Raw genomic sequence first — 19,276 nt, 5'->3', positions numbered from 1 at the left:
AATGCCATTATTGGTAAATAATGTTTTTTGCTATAACTGATTTGGAGTTGCATAAAACTGGATCAGTAATAAATTTTGTGTAATGTTCTAAATCCATGAGACTTTTGCTTTGTTTATAATTTTCTTCTGTGATTTTGGAAATCATTGTATAGAAGTGCTGTTGATTTAAAGAATGAGACTTTTAATGTGTGATACATTTGTATCATTAGGATTGGCTCCTCTTGATCTTAACGTTGTGATTTATGAATTTTGAACAATAATTACTTAAGGACTTAAAATCCCATCTCTTACAGGGAACTCATCTTCCTGAGTGGCTAATAGGAAGATCAATAGAGCCTCAGGAATGAGAAACGAGGCTAGAGATGCTTTAAAAAAAAAAAAGACTGCTTTCGCCTAACTTTATTCCAGCGCCTTCCTTCTTTTAATTATTTCCTATTTATCCTATGGGATAAGATAACTTGCTTTGTATATATTTGCTTGCATGTTGATTCCCCCATTAGAATTTAAGATCCTTGAGGTTAAGGACTGTCTTTTGCCTCTTTTTTTAGGGCAGTGCCTGGCACATAGACACTAAAACATTTATTGAATTAAAGACAGTATAGTAGACTTTGGTAAGTTGAAAATATTGTCAGAATGTGTAGTTTGAAAACTGAAGTTCTGCAGAAAGTAGGAATATTTGGAAGTAGTTTAAAATATAAAATAGGCTGCTTAAACTGTATTTAAATGATACCTTTAATATAAATGTAAAATAAATAATATATATAAATACATGTATAAATAAATTTAAAATAAATACCATTTATTTAAATGATATCTTTGGAATTGTCAAACTTTATTAAATTGTTAAATCATAACTGGACTTAAATCACAACTAGACTGATATGTTTGGTCTTTGCATAACCCAGAGCAGTTGCCTGCCAAACTTTTCTCTTGGACTTGAGGACAGTCTAGTATGGTCAGTACCATGAAGGCCTCTTCTGGAGTGAATGTTAGCTTATTTGACCAAAACTGGGTTCAGTCTTGGGCAGGCCATAATTAAACTTTGTCATTTTGTTTTGTAGACTGTGTGAAACCTGTGCAGAGGAATTTTTTCAGGAGTATAATTCAAGGCCATCCTGAGAATGGTGAGACATTTTAGAAAAAGGAGAATCTAGGCTGTCTCTAGCTTTTCTTCATCCCTCAGAAAAATTATGGCAATCTTCTTCAGCTATTAGCCAATCTATGAGGTTTGTTTTGCTTAAAAGTGATCATTATTATTTGGCTCCAATGCTTGAGCAAATGGAATTGGTGTTAATTGGGATTGTTGTTATAATATAAAGTTTTAGTTGAAAATATTTCTTTAAAACCCCAATAGTATTGTTCTGTTGACCTCATCATATTGGCACATAAGGTTGGGAAACCCAACCTAATTGACAGGTATCTGGGGTCTAAGTGGAGAGGACACTGGACTTGGAGTCCTGAAGACCTCTGAACTCAAATTCTGTTATAATACTTAACTGTCTATGTGACCTTGGTCAGGTTAGTTACTAGTAGCTAGAGCATTTATGTAGCACTTTAAAGTTTGCAAAGCTCTTTATATTAATTTACTTCTTAGCCTTAGTTTCTTCACCTATAAAATGCAAATGATAAAAGCATCTACTTCAGAATTGAAAGGATTGTGTGAGATGATATATGTAAAGGGCTGTATAAAATATGTGCTTTTAGGACAAATTGAAGTTTACCCTGCTGCTAACATAGACTTCCAAGAAATCATTAAGGAAATTGCCAAAAGACTTGTAATCCGATTAGTGCTGACTACCAAAATGGTATGGAAAGCCAAGATCTTTAGTACTGAATTCATGTATACTGTACTGCATTTCAGGATGCCCAAGACTGGATGTGATTAGTGATCTTGCTCTTCCCTTTCTGTATTAGAAGACCTGCCACTACTGGCAAAAAAGACTCTTCCTTGTGGTAGTACATTAGGTGGTGTAGGAGTAACGGAGGGGACAGTAGACAGAACACTGGTCCTGGAGTTAGGAAGACCTGAATGCAAAAATTGGGCCTCATTTACTAGCTATGTGACTTTAAGCAAGGCACTTAACCCTCTGCTTGCTTTATTTTCTTCAACTGTAAAATGAGATTAACCATAGTACCTACCTCATAGGGTTGTGAGGATGAAATGAGATAGTATTTGTAAAATGCTTAGCGTAGTACTTGGCCCCAGGCCTGGTGCTCTTTCTTAACTGCTCTGGGTGTTCCTTACTGATATAGGATATATAGAAGATATGTATAGATAGGATATAGAAGAGGTAAAAGGGGTGGGCTAGGGGAATATTGTGCTCTTATTTCATCTCTCATCTAGACATCTGCTCTCCTTCAACTAAAAGCAGAGTAGCTAATCTGTTCTTACCTTCCCTTAATTTTATCCCTTAGAAGGTAGAGGAACTAACAAGTATAAATTTTATTTTGTAGCTAATTCTCAGTAAGGAGAGGAGGAACTGTTGCTGGGGGGAGCCTTGGGGGAAGCGACTACACTTTCACAGAGTTTGTGATAGAAGTCTGGTATGTAACCTCCATTTGGAAAAGCAGATATAAAAAAGTTAAGAGGAAGGATTTGTAGGATCCCAGTAACTAACATTCTGTGGAGGACGTCAGTCCAGAGGAAAGATAAAACGCTGTCGAGGTTGAGATTGTATTGACTTGAAGGGAGGCAATTTCAATAGGAGGAAAAGTAGAAATTAACTGAAGAGATATTATACCAATTCAGTGTAACACAATTCTGCATAACAGAAGTTCTTCACCTGCAGTTCATAGGTCTGTGAATAGATTTCAGGTGGCACATGAATTTGGAAGGGGAAAGAAATTACATCTTTCTTCTTAGTAACTTTTGATTGAAACTTAGCCGTTCCTTCATTTGATTACAAACACCATTCTTGTGAAGGTGTCCATAGGCCTAACTCTATTGCCATAGGGCACTGTAAAACAAAAATGATTCACAGGTCCTGGTTGTAGGAGGCCAGGCAACAGAAGATACATACAACAGTTTTGTTACCAGAACTAAAGGTCAGAATGAGTCGGAAATCAGGTAAGGAAGACCAGGGCTGCTTTGGTCATTTTTAGCTGTATTGTGCAATTAGCTGCAGCTATGAAGGGGCAGGACCTTTGCTTGATGGGGCAATACCTGATGAAGAAAACAGGAAGAGCTGCTAAAGTCTCATTTTGATTGCAGTCACACCCCCCCCCCCCAGCGAACCCCTCAAAGGGACGATGATCTTTAAAGGTCTTGGAAATAACAAAAATAGCTATTGGGGAGTTGGTAGCCAAGATAAGTCACAGAGTGGGAGAACACCTCATTGCCTTTGATGATGAGGTTACCTGGACCAGATAAAGTACTCCTTTGCTACTAGAAGAACTGGTAGATGTGACGAAGATGCTTTTAGTCATGTTTTCAAAGTTCTGAAAAAGGGAGAATTGGCACAAGATTGAAGGATTGACGTTTTTCTCATTTTTCGAAAAAGGGAACAGACTATAGGCCATTGAGAGGGTGGACATGTTGAAAGGAAGGCATCCATCAAAACACCAGCATACCTGCATCACGAAAACAGTTTTGCCAGACTTATCTGATTTCTTTTTTTCTGCTATAGATCATTTACTTAGATTTCAGCAAAGCTTTTGGTAACGTATTATGTTGTTTTTATGGAAAGGCTCAACAGATGGAGCTTAAACAATAAGACAGTTAGATTAGATCAGAGCTTGTTAAATGACCTGAATTAAAGGATCAATGTAATAAAAAATAGCTAGCATTAATATTATCACTGTAATATTTGCAAAGCAATTTATATTTGTTAACTTGCTTGAGCCTCACAACAACTCTGTGAGGTAGGTAGATGGTATTCTCATTTGTAGGTGAGGAAACTGAGGCACAGAGAGGCTGTGAGTTGCCCAGGCTTACATGACTAGTAGGTCTCTGAGATAGTCAGAAGTCCTACCACCTGTGCTCTAGTCACTATGCCACTCTATTGGAGTGCTCCAAAGATCTAAATTTGACTTCTTTTTTTTTTTTTAATGCTTTATTAACTTCTGATTTACATCATTTGTTTCCGCCAGATTTTGAGTTACAAATTTTCTCCCTGTTTTTCCCCCACCCATCCCCCCAAAACAGCAGTCCCACAGGATATCCCCACCTCCAATCTGCTCTCTCCCATACCCGTTTCGACTTTTCCAGTGGATCTCTATGCCTCAGTGCCTGTATAACTTATTTCTTAATTACATGTAAGACGGTATTAATAATAGTATATATATATGTATATATATATATACACACACATATATATTTGAATATTTGATTTTAAAACTTTCAATTCCAGATTCATTCCCCTCCCCCCCGCCATCCACCCCCAGTGGGGAGACAAGCCGTTCAGTATAGGTTGTACATGTGCGACTAATGCAAAACAATAACATAGTTAGATATATTGTAAAAGACTGACTATATTTCCCTCCCTCCTATCCCACCTCCCACTTGCTCTATTCTCCACCCTGATCCTGTCCCTTTTCAAAAGTGGGTGCTTCCAACTTCCCTCCCCCCAAGCCTGCCCTCCCTTCCATCATCCCCCCTCTCATCCCCTTCCCCCCCATTCTCCTGGAGGGTGAGATCCCCTATTTAGTGTGTATTTCCCTCCCTCCTCAAGCCAGATTCAATAGGAATAAGGTTTACCCATTCCCTTTTGCCTTCCTATTCTTCCCCTCCATTGTAACCATTTTCCCTTGCCTCTTCTGTATGAGATAGTTTACCCCATTCTGTCTCTCCCCATCTCCTCTCATTATATTCCTCTCACCTCTTAATTTCACCTTTTAAGTATCATCCCTTCCTGTAAAATTGGTCCCGTGCCCTCTATCTATGTATACCTGTGAACGTATATACACACATTCACAACATATGTATTCATATGCCCGCATACCCTCATATAAAGACATATATATATTTTTCTAATCCCTTCAACTACTGAGAAAAATTTCATAAGTTACAATTATTGTTTTTCCATGTAGGAATATTAATAGTTCAACTTTGATAAGTTCCTTATGATTTCTTTTCCCTGTTTACCTTCTCATGCTTCTCTTGCTTCTTGTATCTGAATGTCAGATTTTCTATTCAACTCTGGTTTTTTCAGCAAGAATGCTTGAAAGTCCTGTATTCCACTGAATGACCATATTTCCCCCTGAAACATGATACTCAGTTTTGCTGGGTAGGTGACTCTTGGTTTTAATCCCAGCTTCCTTGACCTCCGGAATATCACATTCCAAGCCCTTCTATCCCTCAATGTAGAAGCTGCCAGATCCTGGGTTATCCTGATTGTGTTTCCACAATATTCAAATTGTTTCTTCCTGGTTGCTTGTAACATTCTCTCCTTAAACTGGGAATTCTGGAACCTGTATAATATTCCTAGGAGTTTTCTTTTTGGGATCTTTTTCAGGAGGTGATCGGTGTATTCTTTCAACCTCTATTTTGCCCTCTGGTACTAAAACATCAGGGCAGTTTTCTTTGAGAACTTCCTGGAGGATGATTTCTAGGTTCTTACTTTGGTCATGGCTTTCAGGTAGTCCAATAATTTTTAAATTATCTCTCCTGGATCTTTTTTCCACGTCAGTGGTTTTTCCCATGAGATATTTCACATTGCCTTCTATTCTTTCATTTGTTTGGATCTGTTTAACAGCATCTTGATTTCTCATAAAGTCATTAGCTTCCATTTGCTCCAGTCTAATTCTGAAGCAATGATTCTCCTCATTGAGCTTTTGAGATTCTTTTTCCATCTGGCAAATTCGACTTTTTAAGGCATTCTTCTCCTCATTGCCTTTTTGAGCCTCCTTTGCCATTTGAGTGAGTCAGTCTGTTTTTTAAGGTGTTATTTTCCTCAGTCAGGCTGTTGACTCTCATTTCATAATTTTCTTGCATTGTTCTCATTTCTCGTCCCAGTTTTTCCTCCACTTCTCTTAATCTGCTCCTTAGGGTCCTCTATGGCCTGTAACCAGCTCTTATTTTCCTTTGAAGCTTTTGGTGCAGGAGTTCTGACTTCACTGTCTTCCTCCTGTTCCATGCTTTGCTCCTTTTTGTCCCCAAAAAGGAGTGTAATGTTGGAATCTTCTGTCTGCTTTGTTTCCTTTGCCTGGTCTTGTCGCCCCTCAATCACTTGACTTTTGGGCTTTTTGTCACAGTAGAACTCTGCCAACAGACAGGGGAGCTTTCGTCCCAAACGCTGGGGTTTTCTCAGCTGCCGGAGGTATTAGATGGGTGCCCTCTCTGAGGCCTCCACCAGCTCTGGCAAGCTGGACGCACACCCCAGGACCTCCACCCTAGACTGCAATCCAGATCCAAGAAGGTTAAAGCAAGAGCGATTACCCCTCAGACTGGTGCTTGGTCCCCCTACACTCTGCAGGACAGGAGCTGAAGCTGCCACATGGTGCTAGCTGGCTGGGGTATGAAGCTGGCTGAAGCTGCTGGGGCCTCAGCGGCTTCTCACCCCAGGGGCAAAGCCACGCACTCCCACTTACTGGGTCCCAAAGTCCAGACTGCACTGGCCTCTCACCTTGTCCTTCGCATCCATGTGTTGAGAAACCTGGAAATGGCCACAGCTGCTGCTGATCTGGAGTCCCTCTGGCCGAAGGCTGGTCAGGCCCGCCCTGGGGCTAAATCCTCCGCGTGGGGCTGGGCTCGGCTCCCAGAGCGCTGGGCTGGCTGATTCCTGCCTGCCTGCCAGGCTGTCCTCAGTGGGAGGTTAGCTTATCTGTGTCATTTTGTGGGTTCTGCAGCTCCAAAGTTTGTTTAGAGTCCCCTTTTTACATGGATTGGGGAAGGTGGAAGCCGGAGCCGTGGGAAGGTCGTGCCATCTTGGCTCCGCCCCCTAAATTTGACTTCTTAAAAAAAACTTATTTTGTTTTTATGTCACCTTTATTTCCCAATATAACTACCTCTTATAATAGAAAGAAAAGAAGGGGAATATAACATTTCAGGAGTACTAGATAATACATCACTCATTTCTAATAAATGCAATGTTTCACATTCAGACCAAGGATCCTTCAAAAAAGATGTATTTTCATATCTCTTTGGGCCCAGACTTGATCATTATAATCATCCGGTATTCAGTTTCAGGTGTCTTTTTGCAATCCAGGATGCTTCAGAAGCGTGCTATGACAGCCAAAAAAGCTCGGTCTGTATTGAGAGAAACAGCTTCTAGGAGCATGGAGGTCACAGTTGCTTTGTATTCTTGCCCTGCTTGGTTCATATCTGGAGTATTGTGTTCAGTTTTGGATGTCATCGTTTATGAAGCACATCGATAAACTGTAAGGCAAACAGGATGGCAAAGGGCCTTGAATGTGTGCGATTTGAGGACCCATTCATTGAAGGAATTGGAAATGTCTAACCAGGAGAAGAAATAGCTATCTTTATGAATTTGACATTCAGTGCCATGTAAGAAAAATAGGCCTTTTTCTCCTTGGCACTAAGTGGTAGTCCTTTCCCTACTAAGATCTTCTTCCTTTCCCTTTGTTCATCTTAGTCTTCTTCCTTACCAGTCTCAGCTCATTCCATACTGCAGCTTTCATATTCTTTACTGTGTAGATGACCAGAAATGTCTTGGAGACCTAATTCCACCAAAATAAGATTAAATTTCACTTATCAGAGCCTGACTTCTAAGGTGTATATATCTTGTATCTACAATCTCTTCCCTCCCTGATCCCCCTCTCTAAATAGCTCTTTGAGGTTAGAAACTTTACATCATCTTTGTTTTTGTATTCCTAGTATCTGAAAGGCAAGTTCTGTCTTTTGACACATACTGGACAAGTAATTTAACCTTTTACTGCCCTAGGCAATTTATAGCCACTTTTAAAAAACAATTCTGAATTATCCAGCATAGTTGGAACGCTTTACAGCTACACTAATAGTATGTTAGTGTGCCTTTCTTACCATAAGCCCTTCATCTCCAACCCTGAATATTTCCATTTTACATTATCTTAGGTTTGTTTATTGCATTGGATATGTCAACCAAAAGGGAGACAGTATAGTGTAGTGCATACAGAACTCATGTCAGGGCCAAGAAGACATGTATTTGAGCCCTCTTCTGACACATAACTGGCTGAGTGACCTTGGTCTTTCTTACCTCTCATTAAATGCTCCAAGCAACTCTCTAAATCTAAAGTGCAGAGCAGACTCCCACCTGCCTTGGTTAGAGTTTGCTCTCTGTTCCTTTGGGAGTCATTCCACCAACCTCCCCTCGCCTTTTCTGCTGACATTTTTCCAAAACCAGCATCATAGTTCTTATCTGTATGTTCATAAGTAATACCATATCCAATTCACACCTTGGTTTTGTCCCCAGAATATCTTTGGTTTTCAAGACCTAGCTCAGGTGTTAGTAAAGGAGGTGTTTCTTGTTTCTGTGATCATTCTTTTCTCTGTCCACTTGTTTATGCTTTCTTTATCCCCAAATAAAATATACCTGTTTTATCCTACCACTGTAATGCAGTGGAAAGAACACTAGGTTTTGTATTAGGAGATTATAGATTCAAATCCCAGTTTTCTCAATTGCTACCTAAGGCAAGGAGTTTAACTTTCCTTGGCCTCAGTTTCTGCATCTGTAAAATGAAAAGGTTGGATTAGATGCTTTCTTAGGTCCCTTCTGACTCCAGACCTGATTCTCTAATCCCACATAGCGATGATAATAACTCCTCGAGGACTAGGGACAACTATTTTGTTGGATGCTGTAATATTCTCTGGTGTTACATTTTACACATTGTAGGTATACAATAAATGTGGGTTGAATTGAGATAGATGCTATGTGAGCAGTTTATGAACGCTTTGTAGGTTTGTTGTTTGGAATTCAGAGTGACTCTTCCTTTTGAAATAGTAGTACAAAAAGATGGTTCGTTTTTAAAAGTTATACTTTGCTCAGTCTGTGATCTTACCATTATGGGTGATTCATCAGTGCACCTTTCAAAAAATAATTTTTTATTATGAACTGGACAGCTGACAACTAATGCCAACATTTCTGCCTACAGGAAAGATTTGAAAGAATGAAACTATGAACCTACCATGTATAGCTCTTTCAAAACTGTGCACATGGGGCAGCTAGGTGGCGCAGTGAATAGAGTACCAGCCTTGGAGTCAGGAGGGCCCAAGTTCAAATCCAGCCTCAGACACCTAACACAAAACGAGTTGTGTGACCTTGGGCAAGTCACTTAACCCCAATTGCCCTAAACAAACAAAAAAAATATACAGTAAATTCACTATGTAGTTTTCACAGCTACTTTGTTTATTTCTCGATTCCTTCTTGTCTTTCTTAGGGTTCCTACCCCTAAAATGAAAACTTGTCTGTCATCTTTTGTTTTCATTTTTCCACATCCCTAAATTAATGGAAAAAAATAAATTATTTGTAACAAATCATGTGTGGTCAAGCAAAACAGATTCTCCCATTGTCCACGTCAAAAAATCAATTTCTCGTTTTGTATTTTGAATTGATTACCTGTCTGTTAGGAGATAGATGGTAGCCCGGGCCAAAGATATCTTCATTCCTCTCCAGGCTGCACTATTTTTTTCTTTTTTTACATATTATATATTTTTAATATTATATTATTCCCTTTTTTCTTTTAACATTTTTATTTAAAGTTTTGAGTTCCAAATTCTATCCTTTCCTCCCTTCCCTCCCTGAGATGGTAAGCAATCAGATATAGGTTATACATGTGCAATTTTGCAAAGCATTTCCATATTAGTCGTTTTGTATGAGAAATTTGAATAAAAGAAGAAGAATGAAAGTAAAAAAAGCATACTTCAGTCTATTCAAACAATCATTTCTTTCTCTGGAAGGGGATAGTATGCTTCATCATTAGCCCTTTGGGATTGTCTTGGTTCATAGTATTGCTGCTAATAGCTAAGTTCTTCATTAAACATAAACAATATTGCTGTTACTGTGTACAATGTTCTCCTGGTTCTTTTCATGTATGGTACTAACTCTTTTCCACAGGACTTTTACTACCATGCCCCATTGTGGGTCATCTCCCTTTCATGTGTTGTCTTTACCCATTGGAATATAATCTCCTTGAAGGCAGGGACTGTCTTTGTTCTTCTATTTGTATTTATAGGTTTTAGTACAATGCATGGCACATAGTAAACACTTAATAAATATTTGTTGGCTGGATAACTGAGGAACAAGTTCAGACCCCTCATATTATAGATGAGGAAACTGAACCCCCAAAAAGTTGGTGGTAGCTCTCATGCCTATAATCCCTGCTATGGGAAAAACTGATGGATTTTGTGAACTCAGAGCTTAAGGGGTCAGATTTTTGTACTAAATTTGGTACCAATATGATGAACCCCCCAAGGAAGCTAGAGGTACCAGGCTACCTATGAAAAGACAAATCAGCCCATCTCAGAGCAGGTCAAATTTCTTGTTTCTGGATCAAGAGTGAGATTAGGGAGATGGGGAGAGACAGAATGAGGGTAAACTATCTCATACAGAAGAGGCAAGGGAAAATGGTTACAATGGAGGGGAAGAATAGGAAGGCAAAAAGGAATGGGTCAACCTTATTCCCATTGAATCTGGCTTGAGGAGGGAGTGAAATACACACTAAATAGGGTATCTCACCCTCCAGAAGAATAGGGGGGGAAGGGGATGAGAAGGGATGATGGAAGGGAGGGCAGCCTGGGGGGGAGGGAAGTTGGAAGCACCCACTTTTGAAAAGGGACGGGATCAAAGTAGAGAATAGAACAAGTGGGAGGTGGGATAGGAGGGAGGGAAATATAGTCAGTCTTTTACAATATATTTACTATGTTATTGTTTTGTATTAGCCACACATGTATAACCTATACTGAACTGCTTACCTTCCCAGTAAGGGTACGTGACAAGGGAGGAAGGGAATGAATCTGGAATTCAAAGTTTTAAATATATATTATCAAATATATATATGTATATATGTGTGTATATACTATTATTAATACCATCTTACATGTAATTGGGAAATAAGATATACAGGCACTGAGGCATAGAGACCCACTGGAAAAGTCGAAAGGGGTATGGGAGAAAATATGGGAGAGAGGAGATTGGAGGAGGGGATATCCTTTGGGACTGCTATTTTGGGGCAGTGGGTAGGGGAAAAAACGGGAAGAAAATTTGTAACTCAAAATCTGGTGGAAATCAATGATGTAAATCAGAAGTTAATAAAGCATTAAAAAAAAGAGTGAGATTAGATCTGTTGGTGACTTGTACTTTCTAGCCTAGGCAAGCTAGGGAGACCCAGGGTCAAAACCAAAAAAAGTCAAGTGGCTTTATTTTTGAGATCATCATTACCAAGAAGGAACATAAGCGCTGAAGGCATCACAAGTCAGGCAGTTTATTACTAGCATGCAAGTATATGTGCCTCCCTTGCTCTTCAGATCCGTGGGTATGCATTGTCAGTGGCTAGAGCATACAGCAGGGAGTATACCCCAGTCGAGATCAGATTTTCTGTATCTCTCTCTATTATCTGATATTTTTAGGCGGGTTCACAGGGCTAAGAGAGAGGGTAACCCGAGGAGCAGTCAGTGACCAGGTGATCTTCCCCCTCATCTGCATCCATGTTGTAATGAGTAATATTTGCTAATATTACACTTTATTTACGTGAAGTTTGCTAACCTGGCAGTTTATTAATGTTGCATTTTTTTTTTTTGCATTTTGGAGGGCAATTGGGGTGAAGTAACTTGCCCAAGGTTACACGGCTAGTTTTTTTTTTGTGTGGGTGTTAAGTGTCTGAGGCCAGAACCAAACTCGGGGCCTCCTGACTCCGGGCCAGTGCTTTACTCATTGCGCCCCCTAGCTGCCCCCATTAACACTGCATTCTTAACATTAAATATAGTTGACGAGGCCAATTGTTTTGGGGACTTAGGAACTTCTTAGTATATAGGCCAGTGTGATAGTAATGGAATATAAAGATTCCCCTGTATTGGCTTGGTTTTCAAATTGATTGTGTTAAAACCCAGAGCTTGTTAATCCCACCTGTGGGATGGACTTGTTGATGTGAAAAGAAAGTCCTGAACTGGGAGGAGCTGGTGATGTAGATTTTGGAGAGAGGTAGAAGAACTTTTTGGAAGCAGCACCCTCGTGGAGGCAGAGAGAGACTAAGAGGATTGCTGAGGGCCACTTTGAATTGCGAATTTGAATTGCATTGTGAATATGGCATTGCTGATACATTTGGCGACCAGGATGGGATCACAAAATGTCAGGCCTCTATTTGGAAGCAGTGGGGCTTTAGAGGGAGAAATGGCTATTCCAGGTTGGGAGGATTTGCCTTATTCCTCTCTAGCCAGAGAATGGGCTAAAAGCACAGGGCCCTGTGAAAACTGGGAACCAAGGCTAAAAGAGGGAGAACCTGGAGATTTGGAAAGATGTTTGAAAGCAATACCCATAGAACCAGGCAAAGAACTGGCAGGAGTGTGCAGGAGAGGCTGGGTGCTGCTAACAAGTTATCGCCTTATGTGTAAAAGTAGGGATAAGCTGCTGAAGGAAAGAGCTCAGATGGCTAGGGAGTCAGCTGGTTTGCCTGAGGATTCTTCTGTGTCACAGCACTCAGAAGACCAAACTGGAGGGACTCATGTGGTCCAGGAGCAAGCTACTGTTCATGTAGCTAAAAGGAAGCAAAAAACTAGCAGAACAAATGTGCATGCAGCTTTTGTACAGGCTGGGCAGAGTTGCCCTGACAGCTTCCAGGAGAATGTGTGTGAGGAGAATGGAACAAGGTTAGATGAGGAGTCTCCTAACGTAGAAGCTCTCCCCATACGAAGAAGAAGGCAGGAGAGCCACCGAGGCAAAACAGAGTCCAGGGAGATAATTGAGGATTTCACTCAACAGGAGATCACTGATATATTGAGTAGATTTACCCAAAGAATGGGGGAGTCTTTAGTGTCTTGGACTAGACCAAATAGCATTTATTTATATTAATTGCCTTTGTCGCTCTGTCTGGGGGTGGACACTTGTCAGGGACATACTACCCACTGGACAGAGGACGCTCTGTCATTCGGGGACACTTGTCGTGTGCTTAAAAATTAAATTTTTTAGGCAGGGCTTTTTTTCTGGGACACCATGAAGAAAGCAGACTGCAGGGACTCTCTAGATTTAGGGCAGGAGAAAGGATGGGTCAGTCTCACTCTATACCCCACGACTCACTTCTGGAATATCTTTTGTACAACTGAAAAACTTGGTCTTCAAGACTTCAAGAAGAAAGGATGGGCCAGCTTCCCCCTACACTTGGAGATCTGTGCCTAGGTTATCTCAAAGCAAATCTTACCTGGCCCCCATTGGCATCTATCTGGGGGCTAAGCGAATGTGATTTGTGCCAAGGATTTCAGAAAATCCTTTGTGAGCTTTTGAATCTTCCTATCAGCTTCTCTCTCTTCTGTTTCTGTCTGTGTGTGAATGAGTGTGTGTGAGTTATCTGAAAGCAAAATATTGTCTTGTTTAAGTTATACCATGGTAAATGCCAGTTAAAGAGTGTAGGAAAAGCAAGAATGTTTAAGCATGTAACAAAGAAAGGAGCATGGGTGGGAAGTTAAGATAGGTAGAAGTTATTTGCTATTGAAATGTGTGAACAGAAGTTTTAGGATCTTTAAAAGTTTGAAAATCTCCTCTTCATTCCATTCTGCCCAAGTGGAGTGAGGAGAAGGAGATAAGAAAGGGAGGGAATCTTCTCCCTCAGATCAAAGACCAACATTTAAGAGGAAAGCTTTGTGTATCAGAATGCAACTGAAAGGCAACTGAATGAATTCTGGTCATTTTTGAAAAGTGTCACTCCTAATTTGATGCTAAAGATAAGTCAGAATAAGATGATTTGATAGGAAAGGTGAGGTTTTTGGGATCTCTAGAACTGGGATAAGGGAGTAGGCACCACTCCCCCTCCCCTTGCTAGAAAAGTCAAAGCTATCACTTTCAAAGAAGTTTCGAAGGAGTGGACACATAATAAAATTTATTAGAGTAAAAGTTAGAACAGCTACAATATTTGAGCAGATTTTGTTAAAGCCTCTCACCAGATCAGATAAGGAATGAGAAGGCGGAAGAGTAGTAGGGAATTTGAGTTACTCTGTCCCGAGGAGCGGAGGCATAGCAGGTATATCAAGGGCCCCCCTGGCAACAGCCTTAGGCCCCTGAGTACCCTGAAGTCCACACTCGGCATGCAGGTGACCCTCTCTCCTTTCAAACCCCTGGGTCCACAACCAGGCTCTGCAATTGTGGGGAGAGGAGAAAAGCCTCTGCACTCGGTAAGCCTAATTTTCTATCAATAATTTTTGCATGTGATGATTTGGAAATGCAATTAATGTCATAATGTCATTGTGTTATTATGGTATCTCTAAATTGTAAAATCCTCTTATACTGTAAAAATTGCGTGAACATTGTGAGCCAGAAATGGTTTTAGGTTAAGCAGTTTTCAGTCTGAATTTTGTTGAAACTAAAAGATGGAGAAAAAAGTTGTGTTAAACTAGCTATGTTACTTTATCAGTTCTGCTAACCCTATGTTATAATGTTTATTTCATGTGAATTGAATTTCTTATGTTATAATATCTGATGATTTAAAGCTATTACATTTGGGATACAAACAAGTAGTAATACTGCTGATATTTACTGTGATAGCTGATTGTTCATTTAACTTTTTGGCTATTCTGGAAAGTGATTTAAAGTTATAGTTTCCACGTTACTAATGATGAAATCAGTGATTCCCTGCACAATGAATTGTAAAGGCATTTTGTAGAATTCATATTGAGCAAATGAGAAATCCTGAAAAAAAATGGAAAGAAAAATATAGGTATGGAGTTTTCAAGCTTGCTTCATCTAAGGATGTATTTATGTTAATTTGAAGGTTTATGGATCACTACATTCACCATCTATGTGAGATTCCAGGATGTAATTGATTTCTAGTGATAAGTTGATTGGTTGTGTAGCACCAAGAAGATTTTAGTTCTGTGTAACTTCAAAAACTGGAGTTTTAAGATCACCAGATTGGTAATTCATTTGTTTTTATTTCAAAGTACAAATTTAGGAACATGATAATTGTTTATGATATTGTTACTGGTAAACAGCTGTACTATCTGTGTTGTATGAGAAGCAGTTTCTCTCAAAGTTTTGGAGTATTGTAATTTGGGAAATCATAAGCTTCCAAGTCTCTTTGTTTAACAGGAAGTTTCAGTTAAGATTGTTTAAAATTGTAAGACTGTTAACTAAGTTATTTGACTACTGTTTTAATGCTAAAACCTAAAACTGTGACAACTTTATTCTGACTAGCTCTGCCCATTCAGAACAGTCCTCCTGCATGTATGAGAATTGGCTAAGCAGGGGCATCATTATTAGCCCTTCCCCCATTCACTCCTGCATTTACAATGTTGTAAAACTGCCAAATCCCCTTGAAACTATTGCTGTTAAGCAAGGTCATTGGGAAAGGAACAGTTTTAGTCATGTAGTTTTTAAGTGAATCTAACTTGCTAAGAAGTTGCAAGGATTAAAAAGGATATCTATCAATTGGCTTTTAGATTTCAGAAGGAAAGATGGTAAATGGAATTCCTTACATTTGTGAGACCTGATAAGTCTTTATTGCTTATTGCAACTACAAGAGAATAGAAATAATTATAACTGGCTCTAAGCTGTGATTGGTGAAGCTTGTTGTTTAAGGTAAAAGGCATTTGGGACCATAACTAAATTTTATTTTGAGTTTGAATTTGGGTATAGTTATCTGCATTAAATCAATATCTGAGAGAAAATGCCACAAGCTGCTCAGAGGAAATGTGAACCTGTACTGTGGACAGGTGGAAGTCTACATTTGGTAAAGGCTGAAGGGACAATCAGCCTCTGTCTGGGATGGGATCTCTCCTGGCTCAGTTTACCCATGGGAGTCCTTTGAAAAGGAATGTTCCCCACCTATTCCAGAGTCTAGCTTTGAGGTGGAATGGATCCTGCATGGTTGGATATCTGTAACTAACCTGAATTTAAACAGAATCAAGGATGTTTTATCCTGTCATATTTGGAATGTCACAGGTCCCTGTTTTTTTCCTTCTATAGAAGGTTTCTGTGATCAGAGCAAGGAGTCAGTAAAAGATGTGCACTCTTTCATGTTAGTTTACTGGAAAATCTAATATTATTTTCATCCAGAATTAGAACATGTGCAGAAAGTTATGCAAACTGCTCCAGATTATTTTAAAAGTTTTCAACTTTCTTCATAACAGTTTAGTGATCATTTATAAATCTTGAACTGTTTTGAAAGAACGGGAAAATACTTTTGGAAGATATTTTTTAAATCTCTAGTGTTATTTTAAAAGGCCTACTAAAACCTTCATTTGCAAGATAAATTTATTGCTAAATTAATGTAAGGAGTTGTAAAACAGAAGAGATCTTGCTGTTTTAATCTGAATTTGTAATTATTCCATTATCTAAGCAAAAGTAAACATTTGTAACTGAATGTACATGTAAAAGATTCATTTTCTGAAGTATCTCTTTCTTCCATAGTGAATATAATCAGAGGATAAACAAGCTTTGTGAAACAAGGATGTATGTCTACTATCTAGCTGTGAGGTTCAAGTCAGGAACCTCTTTTGTTAAAGGCAGTACAGTTATGTTAGTAAGAGAATAAAAACATGTGAGGTATCTTGTCTATGGGAAAATGAAAAGGACAGTGAAATAGTCTGACTAATATTGTACTAGCCCATACTCACCCCACTTCTGGTCAATTTTCTCATTCCTTTTTGGCCCTTGTTTGTTTAATCTCTTTGCTAGATTTGTGTCTTTTAGGCTCAGCACCCTTCACTTGCAGGTGACATCTCAGGCTGAGTACCAACCACTTTCCGAGTCCATGACCCATCACTCCCTGGACTGACATTGGCCGGGCTCTGGACACTGGCTACAGACCCCACCCACCCCTTGAACCTTGGTACCCTGAGAGGCAGTGACAGCTCTATACCCCTTCCCAGGGAGAAGCAGTTTGGGAAGCTAAGATCATCTCCCTTGTCCCCAAATGAATTTGGGTATCATCTGTTTAAGGGGGGAATGATGGGGTGCTTGGGATCTATGTTTGTAAAACCAATTTGTAAACTCAGTTTGTAATACCAATTTGTAACAACAGTAATGATGGGGTGCTTGGGATCTATATTTGTAACATCGGTTTGTAAAACTTTGTAACATTAATTTGTAAAACCAGTTTGTAAAATCACACTCCACTCCCCCCCCCCCGCCCCCAGTCTCAGAGCATTAACTTTGCCCCTTCTCCCCCCGCCCCTAGCTTCAGAGCAGTAACTGCCCAGCAACAACTATCTCAGCTTGGCCTTCACAAAAGTATCTATAAACATTCCAGATTAGGCAACTATTACCTCCCTCTTGTATAGTATCCCGCTGCCCCCATGAATCCTTCGGTACACTATCTCTAGGTTGACTCCTTGGCTGCCTCAATGAATCCTTCAGGACCTTATCTATGGGTTAACTCCTTAGCCTATTATCCCCTGAGTTTCAGTTAGCCTTGGTTCCCATACATCAATCTTGTCAAACATGACACTGATGGGTGGCAGACTGGGCACTTCTCCAGCAGCCCTTGACCACTAGCCAACTTAGTGACGTTTCAAGCCTAAAACCACACCTCTAGGTAGCCCCCCCCTTGGGCTTTTTCCCAGTGAATCATGGGCAATACACTGCACAGTTCCTCTAAACACTGGCCCTGCCTTAACTTCTCCCTAATCCCACCCTTAATCACCTGGTTAGCATAATTGGCAGGGATTCTACTATGGATGATTCTATATAAATCTTAATTCTACCCCTTTGAGGTTGCAGGTCCCTTAAGGATCCTTGCCCGCTGTAAGGCGTATAATAAACTTTTTCAACTTTGACTCCGTGTTACCCTGAGCTGAATTCTTTCCAGACTGAATCGCAGGTTCTGGTCTTAAGATAAAGCTCAAAGTTCCTGCTGAACCTATTGGGAGCCATCCCTCATCACATATAGGTCCTGGGTATTAAGAGTTTTTTATTTTATTTTATTTTATTTATTTTAGACTTTTCTTTTTGCTTTTTGGAGGGGGGAAGGTAGGGCTTAATTGGGGCTAAGTGACTTGCCCAAGGTCACATGGCTAGTTTTTATGTTAAGTGTCTGAGGCTGGATTTTAACTCAGTTCTCCCCGACTCCAGGGCCGATGCTCTGTGCCACCTAGCCACCCCGTAATAAGGGTTTTTTTTAAACCTTTTTTGTTTCTTGAACCTTTTGTTCATTTGGGTATGGTCCCATTACCTTCTCAGAATGAGAATAAATAAAATATCGCAAAGGAAGTTGTTGGAATAAAGATGTAATTTTTTTTTTCTGCTTCCCATCCAAGTTCATAAGACTCCCTGAAGTTTTTCCTTGAACCCCTTGACTACAGCTTAAGAAACACTCTTGGGATGCAATAGTTGCTTAAGGCATATATTCCCAAGAGTGTTACAGGAGAAACCGGACAATCAGCAAACAATGAGAAAATGTTTAAAATTTTTTTTGTAAGTATTTTGAGTGGTTGAGTGGCTTTTGCAAAAAAAAAAAAAAAAAGGCACAACAGACCTGAAAAGACCTTCAGTGGCTACATCAAGGGTAACTTTTAGTTAAAGACTAAAATGAGACAGAGTAAACAGCTACTGAGTCTTGGAGAAATTCTATTAACCCCTCTGTAAACATCCTTCTGAGGCTTATTCAGAATGAGTGTATTCAGTTACCTGGGGTTTTCTTACTTAGCCCCTGTCTTCTTGTATGTAAAATGCTGTAAGATTGAACATTTGTGAGCCATTTAAGGATGAAAAAAGATGACACCAACATAGTTTTGTTTTTGTTTTTGTTTTTTTGCTTTTTGGAGGGCAATTGGGGTTGTGACTTGCCCAAGGTCACACGGCACCAACGTAGTCTTTTAAGGTGAGGTTTTTTTTGGTGGAAAGAGGGGCGAGGTCATTATGACTCTTAGGTACTGTGGGAAGTAGCTTCAGGACTTAATGTTAAATTTTTTTGTAGGACTTTAATAAACTATGAAAAAGATAAAATTTCTTTTTTATCCACAGTGTCTAGCACAGTAGGTACTTAAAAAGTTTTTCTTGAAATGAAACCAATTATAATAGGAATCCAGCCTCCTTCAAGAAATCTTCCTTGACCTTGGTGCCAGTTTATTTTGCTACTGATAGTTGTCCATACAAGTAAGAATCACAAAGAGTAACAGGAGACAAGGACCAAGATGGTCTAGTAATTTTCTTTCCCATATTTTAAGAGTAAAAATGTTAGGGGGAAGGAATGGAGCATCATG

At 39.6% G+C, this 19,276-nt stretch overlaps 1 protein-coding gene across 2 annotated transcripts in view; it reads left to right on the top strand.

Annotated features, from left to right (window-relative positions):
* Nucleotides 1-19,276, top strand: part of FBXO34 (F-box protein 34) — a 54,219-nt gene that overhangs the window by 18,887 nt on the left and 16,056 nt on the right. Inside the window, exon 2 of one of the 2 annotated variants that reach the window (XM_069091761.1) lies at nt 1,062-1,124. The exons of the other annotated variant lie outside the window; for it this stretch is intronic. The gene's annotated coding sequence lies outside the window, so the exon portion shown is untranslated. The remainder of the gene's footprint in view (nt 1-1,061; nt 1,125-19,276) is intronic. 2 annotated transcript variants of the gene reach the window in all.

This window comes from Petaurus breviceps, unplaced genomic scaffold (assembly GCF_028583685.1).
Source record: "Petaurus breviceps papuanus isolate PSGF00001 unplaced genomic scaffold, PetGlider_PUasm1.0 189, whole genome shotgun sequence".
NCBI classification, from domain to species: Eukaryota; Metazoa; Chordata; class Mammalia; order Diprotodontia; family Petauridae; genus Petaurus; species Petaurus breviceps.
This window is presented reverse-complemented; position numbering and strand designations above follow the sequence as displayed.